Source organism: Tachyglossus aculeatus, unplaced genomic scaffold, assembly GCF_015852505.1.
Source record: "Tachyglossus aculeatus isolate mTacAcu1 unplaced genomic scaffold, mTacAcu1.pri scaffold_102_arrow_ctg1, whole genome shotgun sequence".
In the NCBI taxonomy this organism is placed as follows: Eukaryota; Metazoa; Chordata; class Mammalia; order Monotremata; family Tachyglossidae; genus Tachyglossus; species Tachyglossus aculeatus.
In genome coordinates, this window is record NW_024044843.1 from 1,147,998 (window position 1) to 1,168,204 (window position 20,207).

A 20,207-nucleotide genomic window follows, 5' to 3' on the forward strand; every position below is an offset into this window, starting at 1 on the left:
GGAATGTCGGTGACGGAAGCCAGATTGTAGGGGGTCGAGGAGAGAGTTGGCCTTGAGGAATTCGAGGCAGCGCGTGTAGACGATTCGTTCAAGGAATGTGGAAAGGAATGGTAGGAGGGAGATAGGGCCATAACTAGAAGATGAGGTGGGGTCAAGAGAGGGGTTTTTTTAGGATGGGAGAGACGTGGGCATGTTTGAAGGCAGAGGGGAAGGAACCAGTGGAGAGTGAGCATTTGAAGATGGAAGTTAAGGAGGGGAGAAGGGACGGAGCGAGAGATTTCAGAAGATGAGAGGGAATGCGGTCAGAAGCACAGGAGGCTGGGAGTAGCAATTGAAAGGAGGGAGTAGATCTCATCTGAGGATACTGCTGGGAGGGATGGGAGAGTAGAGTAGAGGGTTGAGAGCCGGTGGGTTGGAGAAGTGGGGGGATGTCTTTGGGGAGATCAGACCTGATGGATTTAATTTTACTAATGAAGTAGGTGTTCAAAGCGTTGGGAGTGATGGAAGGAGGAGGGAGAGGAACAGGGGCCTGAGAAGGGAGTTGAATGTATGGACGAGCTGACGGGGATGATGGGCATAGGTGTCAATAAGGGAGGAGAAATTATTTTGTCTGGCAGAGGAGAGGGCAGGATTAAGGCAGGAAAGTATAAACCTGAAGTGAACGAGGTTGCCATGGTGTTTAGACCTTCTCCAGCAGCGTTCAGCTGCTCGAGCATAAGAGCGAAGGAGGCGGACAATGGCAGTGATCCGGGGCTGTGGGTTAGTGGTACGAGAGCGGTGAAGGGAAAGGGGAGCGAGCGAGTCGAGCTGAGTAGAGAGGGTAGAGCTGAGAACAGTAATCTGATCATCAAGATTGGGTAGAGAGGAAAGGGAGGAGAAGTGGGGCGCTCAGAAAAATTGTTGGGGTCGAGAGAGCGAAGGTCTCTGTGCGGGAGTAATATAGATTTACAGGGAAAAGGAGTGTGAGTGAGGAGGCAGGTGAGAAAGTTATGATCAGAGAGAGGGATTTCAGAATTAGTGAGGGTGGAGACAGTGCAGCGGTAGGAGATGATGAGGTCGAGGGTGTGACCAAGTTGGTGAGTGGGCGAGGTGGGGTGGAGCAAGAGGTTGGCAGCGTCAAGGAGAAATAGAAGGAGGGCAGCAGAGGAATCACCAGGGTTATCAATGTGGATGTTGAAGTCTCCAAGGATCAAAGTGGGCATGGAAAAAGAGAGAGGGAATATGAGGAAGGGGTCAAAATCGTTAAAGACGTTGGAGGTGGGGCCGGAGAGGCGGTAGATGACGGCTACAAGAATCTGGAGGGGGTGGTAGAGGCGAATAAGGTGAAGAGAGTGATAGTCTGGCAAATTTGGAAGGGGGCGGGAGTTCCAAACTGGGGCGGGGGACGAAGGCTGGGGGATATGGGAAAGGTGATGGAAGTGAGATAGACAAGATCAGGACACAGCGAGTAAACTGGCACAATACTGTATCCACTCTGATGATCTTGTATCTACTCCAGTGTTTTGTGTAGTGCTTGGCATATAGTAAGTGCTCAACAAAATATCAATATCATTATTACTGAGCTCCTCAGGCTATAGGGCACAGGATGGTCTGGATCGATCTTACAGAGGATTGAGCTACATGTCCTGCCAGTAACACTTTGATAGTGTTAAAGGAGCCTTCAGTGTGGTCCCATTACGAAAGAGAGTGCATGGCCAACCCCCCTTATAAAGACTAAGAACATTACGGTTCCAGCTTCCAATCTGCTGTCCCTAGCTAGATGGCTGGGGGCATCTTGGGGGTGGAGGAAAGGGGAGGACATGAACTGGTCCCCAAGAAGAGACTGCTGTAGTGCTCCTAACTACACCTAAAGGAGAAGAGATAAGTGGCTTGTGGCAAGACAACCCAGCCTCCATCCAGAGAATTGGGTTTATTTATTCTTCTCCCTGTATCTGTGCCCAGAATGAGCCCAGACTTTTCTGTTCATGCTCCAGATGATCTGGAATCAACGAACAGTTCCTGTTCCTTCTCAGTCTCTCAGATCAACCCTCTACTCACCCAACCACTTGCATAAATGAAAGAATTCATTTCACTTTCCTGCTCCACAGCTTCTTCATGACACCTTTCACCCCCGCGTTTCTCATGGTGTCGATGACGGGATTCAACATGGGGGTGATGATAGTGTAAAAAATGGCCACCGACATGACCACAGGGAGAGTGCACCTGGGCCTTATGTACATGAAAATACATGGAAAGAAGAATAAAACGACTATGACAATGTGGGAGACACACGTAGAGAGGGATTTCCATCTCCCTGCAGAAATATGAGTCCTCAGGAAGTGCCAGATGACGATGTAAGAAAAGACCAGTAGGAGAAAACTTAACATACACATCACCCCACTGTTGGCCACGACCAACAGGCGGCGGACCTGGATGTTTGTGCAAGCAAGCTTCAACTAAGGGAACAAGTCCCAGATGAAGTGATCGATCACGTTAGGGTCACAGAATGGCAACTGGACCATAAAGAGGATCTGGATGGTTGCTTGAAGGAAGCCTCCTATCCAGGCCACCCACATCAGCAGGGCACACACGTGCTGACTCATAATGGCTGTGTAGTACAGGGGCTTACAGATGGCCATGTAGCGGTCAAAGGTCATCGCCATGAGGAGGGTGATCTCAGCATTGGTGTACAAATGACCTACAAAGAGCTGTGACATGCAGTCACGGAAGGAGATCGTTTTCCTCTCCTGCAGCAAATCTATAATAATCTTGGGAGCCACACAGAATGTATAGCAGGTATCTATGAAGAACAAATAGGCCAGAAAAAAGTACATGGGGGTGCCCAGAGTTTGACTGGCCTTTATGGTTATGAGGATGAGCAGATTCCCCATCATGGTGACAAGATAGGATAAGAGAAAAATGATAAAGGATGTTCTCTGACCGGATTTTGGGTAAAACCAAGGAGGATAAATGCAGTCACATTTTCGTCTCCAGGGTTTCCATGAAGGACATGGGTAAGTGTTGGTTTACCTAGAAAGAGAATAAAAATCTAATCCATATTGGAGTCATAATGACCAAATATGAAGACATTTGAGGGTTCTCTATTGTTGATTTTTTGACATCATATTTCCAAAATAATTAGGCTGAAAGGGACATCCAGGTTTCAACTCTTCTAATTGCACAGTTACATAGCAGCACTGATTGAATATCTAAGCATCAGCTCTGTTCAGAAGACAAGGGAGGAGAAAACTCACTTCCTGTCCTTGAAGAGTTTTCCATTTAACAAGGAAGTACCACAAATATAAAAAAAATGTGCATAACAATACCACTTCACATAAAGTGGATCCTCTTTTATTGAACTAGTTAAGTACTTACTATGTTCCTGAGCGCTGTACTAAGTTTTGAGATAGATACAAACTAATCAGGTTAAACACAGTCCATGGCCCAAAAGTGGCTCTCAGTCTTAATCCTCACTTTACAAATGGGGTAACTGAGATACAGAGAAGTGAAGTGACTTACCCTAAGTCACACAACAGGCAAATAGTGGAGCCAGTATTAGAACCCAGGTCTTTCTGACTCCCATACTTGTGCTCTATCCACTAGGCCATGCTGTGTCTCTGATCATTCAGAACTAAATACAATCCAGATAGTCAAAAATCCAGAAAATCAATAATGTGGATGGGCTAGACCTTAAAGGCATTCCCACCACTATCTGACAGTAGGCAATCAATCGATCAAAAGTATTTGTTGAGCACCTTCTTTGTGCAGATTACTCTGCTAAATACTTGGCACAGTTTAACAGATTTTTAAAACATAATCTTCACTCTCAAGGAACTCATAGCCTAGTTGGGGGTCAGACCCAAAGAACATTACAGAAAAATAAGAGAAAGAAAAAATGGACATCAATAAATCCGATCATATTTATTGAGTGCTTATTGTGTGCAGAGCACAATACTAAGCACTTGGGAGATTATCGCACTACAGGGTTGGTAGACATGTTCCTTCTCACAACGAGCTCACAATCTAGAGGATATGCACATATTCAAAAAGTCAAGGAACCATTTCTAGGTGTCCAAAGACACTAGGGTGTTTAAATAAAGGTGTAACAGAGTAGTATTTCTGTCAGAAATATTCTTAGCCTCGTTTGTACTGCAACAGGGGAGAGGAAGATGGTGGTAGATATTTTACTTGTCTATAGGATGGTTGATATATTTTAAAACGGAGAGAGCAATTTCAGGTGAGCAAGGAAAAGATGATCCACCTAAGGAGAAACAATCCAAATTACAATTATATGAGAATGGACTCAGAGTTATCAAGCATGGTTCAAGGGAAGAGATCTCAGAGTAATTTGATTTGTGATCTGGTTGCTCCATCTTGAGAAAGATAAAGTGGAACTGGAGAAGAGCCAGAGAAGAACAACAGAGATGATCAGGGGGGTGACGAGGGTTCCTTGTGAAAAGAGAATTAAAGCATTAAGGTTCAAATCTGAGAGGTGGTTGATTAAAGTCAATAAACTTATGAAGGCTGCGGACAGAGCAAATCTGGAATTGATAGGCATTCATTCATTCATTCATTCAATCATATTTATTGAGCGCTTACTGTGTGTGGAGCAGTGTACTAAGCGCTGGAAAAGTACACTTCAGCAATAAAGAGGTAATCCCTGCCAACATCGGGTTTTCAGTCTACAAGAGGGAAGCGAATAACACCACATGTGGAGAAGGTGACAAGCTGTAAAGATTTGGGAGGATGGTTCAAACCAAACAAAAGAAAACACTTCACCCTGCAGTAATGAGCATTTCACCTTCACTGTATTTTGTTTTGTTTAATAGCACTTTTTAAGCACTTACCATGTTCCAGGCCCTATACTGAGCACTGGGGAAGGTACAATCTGATCAGATTTGACACAGTCCATGTCCCACATGGGGCTCACAGTCTTAACAGAGCTCACAGAGAAGTGAAGAGAAGAGAAGTGAAGCTACTTGCCCAAGGTCACACAGTAGACATGTGGTAGAGGCAGGATTAAAACCTAGTTCTTCTGACTACCAGGACCGTGCTCTGTCCACACGCCAAGCTACTTCTCTGTAACTGTTCACTGTAACAGGAAGAAATGCTGGTGGAAAATATTAGGTTCAGGAGGTTCGAATTAATATGTGGATGAGCAGTTCAGAATGGTATACTAGAGGGACATAGGGGTGTTGAAGGGGAGATTAGGAATGCAAGAAAGTAATAATTAATCACTAATATTCATTGAGCACTTACACTTTGTGCAGAGCATTGTACTAAGTGCTTGGGAGAACATAATACAACCGAGTTGGTAAACATGGTCCCTGCCTACAAGGAGCTTACAGTGCATTTGGGGAAACAGACATTAAAATACTTAAATAAATTATGGATATGTACATAAGTGCTGGGGGGCTAAAGGTGGGATGAGGAGCAGCATGGTTTAGTGGATATAGCACAGGCCTGAGAGTCAGAGGTCATGAGTTCTGACCCTGGATCTGCCACTTGTCTGCTGTATGACCTTGAACAAGTCACTTCCCTTCTCTGGGCTTCAGTTACCTCACTTGTAAAATGGGGATTGAAACTGTGATCCCTGTATGGAAGAGGGATGGTGTTCATTCATTAATTCAGTCTTATTTATTGAGAGCTTACTGTGTGCAGAGCACTGTACTAAGCGCTTGGAAAGTACGCCAACATCATATAGAGAGGGTCCCTACCCAACAATGGGCTCACAGTCTAGAAGGGGAAGACAGAAAACAAAAGAAAACATGTAGACAGATGTCAAAATAATCAGAAGAAATAGAATTAAAGCTATATGCACATCATTAACAAAATAAACAGAATAGTAAATATGTACAAGTAAAATACATAGAGTAATAAATCTGTACAAATATATACAAGTGCTGTGGGGAGGGGAGGGAGGTAAGGCGGGGGGATGGGGAGGAGGAGAGGAAAAAGGGGGATCATTCCGGGAAGGCCTCCTGGAGGAGGTGAGCTCTCAGTAGGGCTTTCAAGGGACGTGGAGGGCTAGCTTGGCGGATATGTGGAGGAAGGGCATTCCAGGCCAGGGGAAAGACGTAGGCCAATGGTCGACGGCAGGACAGGCTAGAGCAAGGCACAGTGAGGAGTTAGCAGCAGAAGAGCGGAGGGTGTTGGCTGGGCTGTAGAAGGAGAAAGGGGGAGGTGAGGTAGGAGGGGGAGAGGTGATGGAGAGCCTTGAAGCCAAGAGTGAGGAGTTTTTGCTTGATTCGTAGGTTGACAGGCAGCCACTGGAGATTTTTGCGGAGGGGAGTATCATGCCCAGAGCGTTTCTACACAAAGATGATTCGGGCAGCAGAGTGAAATATAGACTGAAGTGGGGAAGATGGGAGGTAAGAGAGGAGGCTGATGCAGTAATCCAGTTGGGATAGGATGACAGATTGAACCAGTAAGGTAGCGGTTTGGATGGAGAGGAAAGGGCGGATCTTGGCGATGTTGTGGAGGTGAGACCGGCAGGTTTTGGGAACGGATTGGATGTGTGGGGTGAATGAGAGAGTGGAGACGAGGATGACACCAAGGTTGCGGGCTTGTGAGATAGGAAAGAGGGTAGTGGCATCCACAGTGACGGGAAAGTCAGGGAGAGGACAGGGTTTGGGAGGGAAGATAAGGAGTTCAGTCTTGGCGGACGGGCCACTGCTCTGTCCATTTTACAAGTAACTTGGCAAGGTTCTGACGCTAGTCCCATGAAACAAAAGTTCAAGTTTCCTCTTTCTGGTAAATGATCCTTCTTTCTGTTCTCTTTCACATTCAAGAAAATCTAACTATAATATATATGTATATATATATATATATATATATATGTATATGTATATATATATATATACATATACAGTTGTCTTTCATACTCAAAGGCCATTATGATTACGAGCTGCTGGAAGTAAGAGAGGAATTTCTCCAGCCATTTTTCCAGTGTGTAACGCCACTGTCCAGAGAAATACACAACAGAATCACAACTGGGATGGCAGAATCCTGACAGCTTTACAGCTGATGACTTAGCCTCTGATGAGATATGGCTGGGGTGAATATTCAAGTACCAGTGATAGCCAAGTAAACACAAAGGACAGAAATGAACAAGAATTTTCTCGTGTCCATGCATAGAGCGGAGGAGAAAGTCACTCATTCATTCATTTTTACTTATTGAGCACTTACTGTGTGCACAGCACCGCAATAAATACTTGGGAGAAACACAATATAACAATGTCTGCCATATGCACTTACACAGTTTGCACAATAAAGGAGCTAAACTACAAATAATTGATCCACAATCTTCCTTGGAGGATTGGGCCAAATAGCAGGGGCATTGCTCCTTCATGGAATGTACCAAACAGCAGTGACACGGATATAATTCATTAATTGTGTTTTTGTCAATCACTTTCTATCTAGCGCTTAAGTTACTTAGCTTACTAGCAAGTATAGCTAGGAAGTCACTGACTTAATATATGCCAAGCACTGTTCTAAGTGCTGAGGTATATAAACGTTAATGAGGATAACTTGGTTATTATCCATTTTGCTCAAGAAGGGATGCTGATGGAAGAGTTCAAAGAAACAGATGTGGCTTTACGGTAACAAGTCGGCAACATATAGAGACGGTTCCTACCCAACAACAGGATCCGAATCTCTAGTGTTAGAAATCCTTTCTTTCAATCCTGTGAAGCTTTCAGAAAATTATTTTCACTTCTAGGGAGAACTCCATTAACATCCAAGGGTCTGATGAAGACTATATCTCTAATGGCACCAAATCTTCTTTCTGACGAAGGTTTGCCAAAATAATTACTAAAGTGGATTTTACTTGGAACAAACCTGCATGTCCCCCTTTGGAGGATTTGAACTGGTCTTGGGAGATTTCACTTCTGTTTCCGTGAAGAGCACTTTATATAGAAAATGTTCACTAGGAGGTGAACGCGATGATATGAATTACCTTAATCCATTATGAACAATAAGAACAACAGAGTTTCATCATTCTCGCAGTGCTATTTCTCCACTGGCTGAATTCACTGAGGAGTTTCTCAGTGTCCATGAAATTTGCTACCTTCTATACCATCCTGTTATGGTGTGTAACATCTGCAGAAATTCTTCAAGGATGAATGCATCAATAGGCCAGGCAGATGTGAAATAAGCAACAAGTTATTTGGCTAGGTATATGTGCCCGATTTCGGCCTGTTACCTCTTTACGGGAGTTCTGATTGGACAAAATATTTCATATTTCCTAACTAGGCATTTGAAGGTGCACAAAACTGACCACGATAAAGCAACAGCAGCTGAACTTTCACTACTTCATTCAAAGGTATTTAAGGAGAATTTACTGTGTGCAAAGCACTGTACTGAGCACAGAGGAGAGTACCATACAACAACTGACAGATTCCTGAACCATAACAAACTCACAGTCTAGAGGTAACCGAAGGAATAACTTCGTTATCTCCAAAGCAGTGAAGTCCAGTATTTCTCCAATCAATTCATTAATAGCATTTATTGAGTGTCTGCTGTATACAGAACAATCAATAAATCATATTTATTGAGAATTTACTTTGGACAGCACACTGTGCTAAGCACGTAGGAGAGTACAATACAGTTAGTTGACATGATCCCTTACCTAAAGGAGCTCGCAATAGAGTGGGGGAGATAAACATTAAAATAAATTACAGGTAAGGGAAGCAACTGAGTATGAGGATATATATACATAGGTGTCATGGATGTGTGAGTACAAAGCAAGATAACAGTGATATGGGGAGAATGACAAATGGAAGGAAAAATGAAAGTGAAGTGAGCCACTTTATGGCATTAATTAAATAAGGTACTAATCACATTCAATGTGTTGAGCACCTAATTCATTACAAAGTGAAAAGACTGTCCCTTATGTGGCTAACAGTCTGAAAGGAAGTTAATTTATAGATGAGGAAACTGAGGGACAGAGAGAATAGGTGATTAACCCAAGGACACACAGCAGGACAATCATGGAACTAGAATTCAGAACTCCTGATTCTCCACCCATGCCCTTTCTACTAGGTCTTGGTGCTTCCATGCTGTCTTCTCTCAAGAACAAGTGAACATGCCTCAGTCATGACTCAGTCTGCTGCAAAAATTGAAAAAGAAAAAATTTGCATTATGGATAGCCCACCCACCTGTAGTGTGTGACGGCTGGGTGACCTTGCAGTGTCCCCATTTTGCAAATAAGAGAACTAAGGCACAGAAAAGATACGTGATGTGCCCAAGATCATACAGCAGACAAATGGTGGAGCTGGAATAAGTATCCAGGCTCTGTAACTCCTAATCCCATGCTCTTTCAACTAGACCATGCTCTTCCGACAAAGACAAACCTATCATTTCTGTATAGAGTTAAATGGTATAAAGTTATTTGGTTATGCATATCATCGCTCCAACTGGCTATTATAAACAGCTATTACTATGGATGCAGAATAATACTGTTTATAAATAACAATGTTAGACACATGTATGGTTGTGTAAGCATCCATAGAGTTGTGAGATTTCCAAGGAGAATATAAAAATGACAAACTAACCCAATGCTATAATTTCACTTCCACTTTTACAAGCATTCTGAGAGAGCACCCTGCCATTGTTCAGTGCAGAAAAACATCTAGAGAGAGTTTGCATGCCTTCACATGAACTTTCGATGATGGGATTAGTATATGAAGGAGAACTTTGGAAGAGAGCATCTTTCAAATGTTCACAACATAGAAAAATGGTGATAATCTCACGTCTGCTCCATGTAAGAAGCCATGGGTCTGGTAGGCACAGAACCTGGATACTAATCCCAGCTCCATCTCTTGTCAGCTGTGTGATCTTGGTTAAATCACTCATCTTCTCTGTGCCTCAGTTCCCTTACCTACAAAATGGGGATTCACTACCTATTATCCCTTCTAGCAGGGGCATGATCATAGGCCTGAGAGTCAGACAGACCTGGGTTCTAATCTTGTTCTGCCACTTGTCTGCTGTGTAACTCTGAGCAAATCACTTTACTCCTCTGTGCCAAAATTACCTCATCTGCAAATTGGGGATTAAGGATTGGAAGCCCCATGTGGGACAGGGACTATGTCCAACCCAATCTCCTTGTGTCCACACTAGTGCTTAGTACAGTGCCTGCCACACAGTAAGTGCTTAACAAAACCCAAAATTATTTTGTGTTCTTAATGCAGTGCTCTGCACGCAGTAAAGGCTCAGCAAATATGAGTGATGTAACCGGGAGGCAATTCAAGCACAGGGATCGGATCATATGACAGAAGTTCAATCATTTATTTTGACCCCTGAGAATGAAATATCGGAACACCTGGGTTCCAATCCTCTGCCTCTCATCTGTTTGACTGTGGACAGGTCTCTTCATTTCTTTGGGACTAACTTTCCTCACCTGCAAAATGGGGATTAAATAACTGTTCTCCTTCCCCCTTAAACTGTGAGCACCATGTGGGACTGAGACTGTGTCAGTATCAGTGAAGTAGGCAGAAGCCAGATTGAATGTAGTACAGGAGGTAATTGGAGGAGAGGAAGTGGAGGCAGAGGATCTACACAACTCGCCCAAGGAGATTGGTTTTGGAAAGGAATGATAGGAGGGAGATGGAGTGATAACTGGAAGGAGCAATGGGGTCAATAGAGTTTTTTTAGGATAGGAGAGACATGAGCATGTTTGAAAGTAGTGGGGAAGAAGTCATTGGAGAGTGAATGGTTGAAGATGGTAGTCAGGGAATGTGGGGGAGATCATTGTCCTCTCAGGAAGTGGTCCTCACACTGGGACTGTAACCTCTAGGAGATCATGAGTGTCAGCAGTACATCATGCAGGACTCTATGGTCACATCACATTTTCTGTCTCCCAGTGCTTCCATGGGAAAATATTGAGCTCTACTACCAGGTGTCATTATTATCTGTTATAGAGCAGGTAGAGCAGGCTGACCATCACAGGGAGGAACAGCAGACCCTAAGATAAATTAAGAAATAAAGATTTTTTTCTCATTTCAGAAAACCTAAATGGTTTGTTCAAATGTTCTTAATTTTAAAATCCCATCACCAGTGTCTGTCATGAGAAATCAATGACATAAAATAACAACAATAAATAATATTTGCGGTATTTGTTAAGCACTTACATTGTGCCAGGTGTTGTACTAAGTGCCAAGGTGGATACAAGGAAATTGGGTTGGACACAGGCCCAGTCCCACTTGGGGCTCGCAGTTTTAATCCCCATTTTACAGATGAGGAAATTGAGGCACAGAGAAAGGAAGTGACTTGTCCAAGGTCACACAGCAGACAAGTGGTGGAGCAGAATTAGAACCCATAAACTTCTGATTCCCAGGCCAGTGTTCTATCCACTATGCAGAGAAACAGCATAGCCTAATAGAAAGAGCTTTGGCCTGGGAGTCAGAGGACTGGGTTCTAATCCCAGATTCACCATGTTCATACTGTGTGACTTTGGGCTTGTCACTTAACTTCTCTAAGCTTGCTTTAGAGTTTCCTCATCCATAAAATGGGGACTAAATAATTGTTCGCCAACTCCTTTAGACATGAGTCTCAAGGGGAAGAGAGATTGTGTCCAGTCTGATTATCCTGTATCCTCCCTAACAGCACAGTTTTAGACATGTAGTAAGTCTTTAATAAATAACACCTTTATTATTATTACTGGTCAAGTCCCTGATATTTTTTCTGCAATTGACCTCAACTAACGCAGTCAAAGTTTTGTGGCTTCCTTCCTTTTCTCTAGGTTCCTCGGAAGACAACTGGAAGTCCCTCCAGGGGATAGGTCCCTGGCTCCTTTAATGGTCTTTAAATGGTCCTGTGTCAACTTAACAGTTAGTTCGCATAGTCACATAGTCAAATGAACAAGGAGAATCACTTAGAGTAGACCTTGAGGCAGAGCTCAGAAATGACCTCTGCTGTTTCTTGGATTCAAAGAGATGTGGACTGAATGGAATGCTTCAAAATTGAAGGGCCAGGTGCTTTCAGTATTATTAAATTTGTGTTCAACTAACAAATTCACTTCTTTCTAAAAGAAAAAAACAATGAATGATCCACAATCATGGATCATTCTATGTAATGTCTATCTGACCACTGTCTGCGAAGTAAGGTGTGTGATTCTGGGCACCTCTATGTCTGATATAGGTGCCCTGGTGCCCTATCTCTCTGTGATCATAACCTTCTCACTTGGCTCCTTACTCACACTTCTCCCCTCTTTAAATCTATATTACTACCCCACAGAGACCTCCACTCTCTTAACCCCATCCATCTTTCTCAGGGCATCACACCCCACCTCGCCTCCCAACCCTCTCTACCCACTCTTGATGACCAGATTACTGCTCTTAACTCCACCCTCTCTACTCAAATCAACGCGATCGCTCCCCTTTCCCTTTGTCGCTCTCACACCACTAACCCACAGCCTTGGATCACTGCCACTGTCCGCCTCCTTCGCTCTTATGCTCGAGCTGTTGAATGTTGCTGGCGAAAGTCTAAACACCAAGCCAACCTTGTTCACTTCAAGTTTATCCTTTCATGCCTTTACTCTGCCCTCTCCTCTGCCAGGCAAAACTATTTTTACTCCTTTATTGACACCCATGCCCGTCATCCCTCTCAGCTGTTCGGGACATTTAACTCCCTCCTCAGGCCCCCTATTACTCCCCCTTCTCCATCACTCACCCGTAACGATCTGGCCTCCTACTTCATTAGTAAAATAAACTTCATCAGGTCTGAGCTCCCCAAAGTCACCCCTCCCCCTTCTCCATCCCCCCCGCCCTCAACTCTCTCTGCTACTCTCCCATTCTTCCCAGCAGTATCTTCAGATGAGATCTCCTCCCTCCTCTCAAGTGCTACTCCATCCACCTGGGCTTCGGACCCCATTCCCTCTCATCTTATGAAATCTCTCGCCCCTTCCCTCCTTCTCTTCTTAACTTCCATCTACAGCCGCTCACTCTCCACGGGTTCCTCCCTCTCTATCTTCAAACATGCCCATATCTCCCCCATCCTAAAAAAAACCCTTTTGACCCCGCCTCCCCTTCTAGTTATCGCAATTATCTCCCTCCTACCCTTCTTTTCCAAACTCCTAGAACGGGTCGTCTACACTCGCTGCCTCGAATTCCTCAACACCAACTCTCTTCTTGACCTCTTCCAATCGGGCTTCGGTCCTCTACACTCCACTGAAACTGCCCTCTCAAAGGTCACCAATGACCTCTTTCTTGCCAAATCCAATGACTCCTATTCTATTCTAATCCTCCTCAACCTCTCAGCGGCCTTCAACACTGTGGATCACCCCCTTCTCCTCAACACGCTATCAATCAATCAATTGTATTTATTGAGCGCTTACTGTGTGCAGAGAACTGTACTAAGAGCTTGGGAAGTACAAATTGGCAAGATATAAAGACAGTCCCTACCCAACAGTGGGCTGACTAACAGACTCCGTCCTCTCTTGCTTCTCCTCTTATCTCTCTGGCCGTTCTTTCTCAGTCTCCTTCGCGGGCTCCTCCTCCACCGGCCATTACCTCACTGTAGGGGTTCCTCAAGGGTCGGTTCTTGGTCCTCTTCTGTTCTTTATCTGCACTCACTCTCCGGGTGAACTCATTCGCTCCCACAGCTTCAACTATCTATGCTGATGACACCAAAATGTACATCTCTGTCCATGTTTTCTCTCCCTCCCTCCAGGCCCCTATCTCCTCCTGCCCTGAGGACATCTTCATCTGAATGTCTGCCCGCCATCTAAAACTCAATATGTCCAAGACTGAACTTCTTATCTTCCCTCCAAAAGCCCTGTCCTCTCCCTGACTTTCCTGTTACTGTAGATGGCACTACTAACCTTCCCGTTTCACAAGTCCGCAACCTTGGTGTCATCCTCGATTTCGCTCTCTCATACAACCCACACATCCAATCAGTCACCTAAGCCTGTAGGTCTCACCTCTACAACATAGCCAAAATCCGCCCTTTCCTCTCCATCCAAACCACTATCTTGCTGGTTCAATCTCTTAACCTATCCCGACTGGATAACTGCATCAGCCTCCTCTCGGATCTCCCATCCTCCTGCCTCTCCCCACTTCAGTGTATACTTCACTTTGCTTCCCGGATTATCTCTGTACAGAAATACTCAGAATATGTCACTCCCATCCTCAAAAATCTCCAGCGGTTGCCTGTCAACCTACGAATCAAGCAAAAGCTCCTCACTCTCGGTTTCAAGGCTCTTCATCACCTTGCTCCTTCCTACCTCACCTCCCTTCTCTCCTCCTACAGCCCAGCCCACACCCTCCGCTCCTCTGCCGTTTGCCTCCTCACTGTGCCTCGTTCTTGCCTTTCCCACCCCGGTCCACGTCCTTCCCCTGGCCTGGAATGCCCTCCCGCCACACATCTGCGAAGCTAGCTCTATTTCTCCCTCAAAGCCCTACTTAGAGCTCACCTTCTCCAGGAGGCCTTCCCAGACTGGGCCCCCTTTTTCCTCTCCTCCTCCCCATTGTCCCCGCCCCTTGCCCTACCTCCTTCCCATCCCCACAGCACTTGAATATATTTGTACAGATTTACTACTCTATTTATTTTACTGTGCATAGTTTTATTCTATTTATTTTGTTAATGATGTGCATATAGCTACAATTCTATTCATTCTGACGATTTAAGACTGTGAGCCCGTTGTTAGGTAGGGACCGTCTCTATATGCTGCTGATTTGTACTTCCCGAGCGCTTAGTACAGTGCTCTGCACACACTAAGAAAGCGCTCAATAAACACGATTGAATGAATGAATTCTGGTGCTGTTTTCCATGCTGAAATAGAAGATTTAACCTGCTTTCAGGACAGAGTTGATGAAGCCAATCAAACGTCTTGGAATTGTCATATTCAAAAACTGTAAGTTTTCTGAAATATCTGTGTCTCATTTACGAGTAGTAATAGTATCAGTAGTAGTTGTAGTGGTAGTGGGAAACATTGGAGTGTTTTGAGGAGAGAAGAAAAGTGCATAGCTTCAGGAAGATCAACCAATCAATGGTATTTATTGAGCATTTACTGTGGGCAGAGCACGGTACTAGTTGTCTGGGAGTATACAGTGTAAGAGAATTGGTAGACATGTTCCTCAACCACAATGAACTTACGGTAGAAGCAGCGTGGCTCAGTAGAATGAGCACAGGCTTGAGAGACAGAGGTCATGGGTTCTAATCCCGACCCCGCCACTTGTCAGCTTTGTGACTTTGGGCAAATCACTTCGCTTCTTTGTGCCTCAGTTACCGCATCTGTAAAATGGGGCTTAAGGCTGTGAGTCCCATATGGGATAACCTGATTACCTTTTATTCCCCCAGCGCTTAGAACAGTGCTTGGCACATAGTAAGTGCTTAACAAATGCCATCATTAATTCATTCTTTAACTACAGTAAAGAGAGAAAGACGATCTGGGAAACAAGTGGCATATGGGCTGAAACTGAAGAAGGCACCAAGGATGTTACTTTCCGATGCAGGGAGGAGGGTGATATTGTCACTAGAGATTTAAGCACTTCGATCCTCATTCAACCCTCACCCCCACAACTATTCATTCATTCATTCATTCGTATTTATTGAGCACTTTCTGTGTGGAGAGCACTGTAATAAGCGCTTGGGAAGTACAAATCGGCAACATATAGAGGTAGTCCCTACCCAACAACGGGCTCACAGACTAGAATGGGGAAACAGACAGCAAAACAAAACAAGTAGACATGTGTCAATACCAGAAGAATACCATAGAATTATAGATAAATACACATCAATAATAAAATGAATAGAGTAATAAATATGTACAAATATACACAAGTGCTGTGGGGAGGGGAAGAGGGTAAGGCAGAGGGAGGGAGTGGGGGTGTTGGGGAGGGGAGGAGGAGGAGAGGACAAGGGGAGGCTCAGTCTGGGAAGGCCTCCTGGAGGAAGTGAGCTTTCAGTAGGGCTTTGAAGGGAGGAAAAGAGCTAATTTGGTGGATGTGTGCAGAGAGGGCATTCCAGGCCCGAGTTAGGACGTGGGTCGAGGTCGACAGCGGGACAGGAGAGAAAGAGGCACAGTGAGAAGGTTAGCAGCAGAGGAGCAGAGTGTGTGGGATGGGCTGTAGAAGGAGAGAAGGGAGGTGAGTTAGGAGGGGGCTAGGAGACGGAGAGCTTTTGAAGCCGATGGTGAGGAGTTTTTACTTCATGCGAAGGTCGATAGGCAACCACTGGAGATTTTTGAGGAGGATAGTGACATTCATTTATTCATTCATTCATTCAATCATATTTATAGAGCGCTTACTGTGTGCAGAGCACTGTACTAAGCACTTGGGACATACACGTCGGTAACATATAGAGACGTTCCCTAACCAACAACGGGCTCACAGTCTAGAAGGGGGAGACAGACAACAAAACAAAACATGTAGACAGGTTTTAAAATCGTCAGAGTAAATAGAATTAAAGCTATATGCACATCGTTAACAAAATAAATAGTAAATATGTACAAGTAATAAAGAGAGTAATAAATCTGTACAAATATAGTTACAGGTGCTGTGGGGAGGGGAAGGAGGTAGGGCGGGGAGATTGGGAGGAGGAGAGGAAAAAGGGGGCTCAGTCCGGGAATGACTTATGGAGGAGGTGAGCTCTCAGTCGGGCTTTGAAAGGATGAAGAGAGCTAGCTTGGTGGATGTGTGGAGGAAGGGCATTCCAGGCCAGAGGAAGGACGTGGGCCGGGGGTAGCTGGCGGGACAGGCGAGAACAAGGTACAGTGAGGAGGTTAGCGGCAGAGGAGCAGAGGATGCACGTGGGCTGTAGAAGGAGAGAAGGGAGGTGAGGTAGGAGGGGATGAGGTGATGGAGAGCCTTGAAGCCGAGAGTGAGGAGTTTTTGTTTGATTCGTAGGTCGACAGGCAGCCACTGGAGATTTTTGAGGAGGGGAGTAACATGCCCAGAGCGTTTCTGTACAAAGATAATCCAGGCAGCAGAGTGAAGTATAGACTGGAATGGGGAAAAGCAGGAGGATGGGAGATCCTAGAGGAGGCTGATACAGTAATCCGGTCGGGATAGGATGAGATATTTAACCAGCAAGGTAGCGGTTTGGATGGAGAGGAAAGGGAGGATCATGGCGATTTTGTAAAGGTGAGACTGGCAGGTTTAGTTAATGGATTGGATATGTTGCGTGAATGAGAGCAGAGTCAATGATGACACCAAGGTTGTGAGCTTGTGAGACATATCCTCATATTCTGTTGCATCCCCTACATGTAGTTTATTTTTATGTCTGTTTCCCTGACTGTACTGTTAACTCCTTGAGGGTAAGGATCCTGTGCACCAACTCTATTGTATTTTCCTAGACGTTTAGTACAGTTTTTCTCACCCACAGTAAGTGTTCAGTAAATACAATACTCTGATTGATTGATTGATTAATTGTGGATGGACAGTTTGGAAGAGAAGAGGATTAGAAGGGAAGTTGAGAAATTCAATTTTAGACTTGGACAAATAGACATGACGTTGAGGCAGTAGGAGATGGGGGATTGGCTAGTGTGTCAGAGATCAGGGCTACAGAGATAGTTTGGGGCTATCAGGGAGTAGCTGAAATCATGATTTTGGTTAAATTCTCAATGTGAGAATAATGTAATATAAGCAATATCTTCAACTCCTCCCTCTCCTTCAACCCCAATATTCAGACTGTTGCCAAATGATTTTGGATTCACTATTACAGCATTCCCAGAACCGGCCTCTTCCTCTTCACCCAAATGTCCACCATTGGGCACTTGGCACTTGTCTTATCCCGACGTAACTACTCTACCAGCCTCCTCACTGATCTCCCAGCCTCCATTCTCTCTTTCCTCCAGTCTATACTTCACTTTATTTCCCAGATCACGTCTCCGGAATGTTCTACCCTCAGCTCTTCACTTGTCAAAGAGGTTTTTTATATTAATTTATATATTTTTCATATTAATGTAGGCTCTACTTGAAAAATCTTGCTAACAGGACTCTTCTGAGGATGAATCTAAGTTTATCAGACAGCTCTCTCCTGCCCTGCCTCCTTTATCTCTGTCTCTTTATTTTTCTGTCTTTATGACTGCTTTGCTTCTTTTTGGCCCTGGTATCCAACCTTTTTGTGGTGGGGGATTTGTTAAGCACTTAATATGTGCCAAGCACTGTTCTAAGCGCTGAGTTAGATACAAGGTAATAGAGTTGTCCCACGTGTGGCTCACAGTCTTAATCCCCATTTTAGAAATCAGGTAACTGAGTCACAGAGAAGTAAAGTGACTTGACAAAAGTCACACAGCTGAAACGTGGTGGAGCCAGAATTAGGAACAATGACCTTCACATGCCCATGTGTCTCCCATCCTAAAAAAACCCCTCTCTTGACTCCTCCTTACCTCCTAGTTATCACCCTATCTCCCTTCTATCATTCCTTTCCAAACTGCTTGAACGAGTCGTCTACACAAACTGCCTCGAACTCCTCAACGCCAACTCTCTCCTCGAACCCCTCCAATCTGGCTTCCGCCCCTACATTCCAAAGAAACTGCCCTCTCAAAGGTCACCAATGACCTCCCGCTTGCCACATCCAACGGCTCATACTCTATCCTAATCCTCCTCGACCTCTCAGCTGCCTTCAACATTGTGGACCACCCCCTTCACCTCAACACGCTATCCAACCTTGGCTTCAAAGACTCTGTCATCTCCTGGTTCTCCTCTTATCTCTCCGGCCGTTCATTCTCAGTCTGTTTTGCGGGGTCCTCCTCCCCCTCCCATCCCCTTACTGTAGGGGTTCCTCAAGGGTCAGTTCTTGTTCCCCTTCTGTTCTCGATCTACACTCACTCCTTTGGTGACCTCATTCGCTCCCACGGCTTCAACTGAAATCTCTACGCTGATGACACCCAAATCTACACCTCTGCCCCTGCTCTCTCTCCCTCCCTCCAGGCTCGCATCTCCTCCTGCCTTCAGGACAACTCCATCTGGATGTCTGCCCGACACCTAAAACTCAACATGTCCAAGACTGAACTCCTTGTCTTCCCTCCCAAACCCTGCCCTCTCCCTAACTATCCCATCACTGTTGACGGTACAACCATCCTTCCCGTCTCACAAGCCCGCAACCTTGGTGTCATCCTCGACTCTGCTCTCTCGTTCACCCCTCACATCCAAGCCGTCACCAAAACCTGCCGGTCTCACCTTCGCAACGTTGCCAAGATCCGCCCTTTCCTCTCCATCCAAACCACTACCCTGGTCGTTAAAGCTCTCATCCTATCCCGTCTGGATTACTGCATCAGCCTCCTCTCCGATCTCCCAACCTCCAGTCTCTCCCCACTTCAATTCATAATTCCTGCCGCTGCCCGGATCGTCTTTGTCCAGAAACGCTCTGGGCATGTTACTCCCCTCCTCAAAAATCTCCAGTGGCTACCAATCAACCTATGCATCAGGAAAAAACTCCTCACCTTCGGCTTCAAGGCTCTCCATCACCTCGCCCCCTCCTAACTCACCTCCCTTCTCTCCTTCTACAGCCCAGACCGCACCCTCCACTCCCCTGCCGCTAATCTCCTCACCGTGCCTCGTTCTCGCCCGTCCCACCGTCGACCCCGGCCCCCGTCATCCCTCTTGGCCTGGAATGCCCTCCCTCCACACATCCGCCAAGCTAGCTCGCTTCCTGCCTTCAAAGCCCTAATGAAAGCTCACCTCCTCCAGGAGGCCTTCCGAGACTGAGCCCCCTCCTTCCTCTCCCCTTCATCCCCCTCCCCATCCCCCCCACCTTACCTCTTTCCCCTCCCCACAACACCTGTATATAGGTATATATGTTTATACGTATTTATTACTCTATTTATTTATTTATTTATTTTATTTGTACATATTTATTCTATTTATTTTATTTTGTTAATATGCTTTGTTTTGTTCTCTGTCTCCCCCTTCTAGAATGTGAGCCCACTGTTGGGTAGGGACCGTCTCTATATGTTGCCAACTTGTACTTCCCAAGTGCTTAGTACATTGCTCTGCACACAGTAAGCGCTCAATAAATACGATTGAATGAACGAATGAATGAATGAAATGAATGAACGACCTGTGACTCCCAAACCCATGCTCTTTTCACTAAGCCACATCGCTTCTCAATAATAATAATTATGGTGCTTGTTAAGTGATTACCGGGCACATAGTACTGGGTGTACTAACTGCTGTTCTAAATGTTCTAAATGCTGTTCAAAATGCTGGGGTAGATACAAGGTAGTCAGGTTTTACCATGTGGGGCTCACATTCTTAATCCCCATTTTACAGATGAGGAAACTGAGG

The 20,207-nt window shown here is 45.0% G+C and overlaps 1 pseudogene; it reads right to left on the reverse strand.

Moving 5' to 3' along the window:
• Positions 1-2,063: 2,063 nt before the first annotated feature.
• Positions 2,064-7,114, reverse strand: LOC119922470 (annotated as a pseudogene).
• Positions 7,115-20,207: the final 13,093 nt, after the last annotated feature.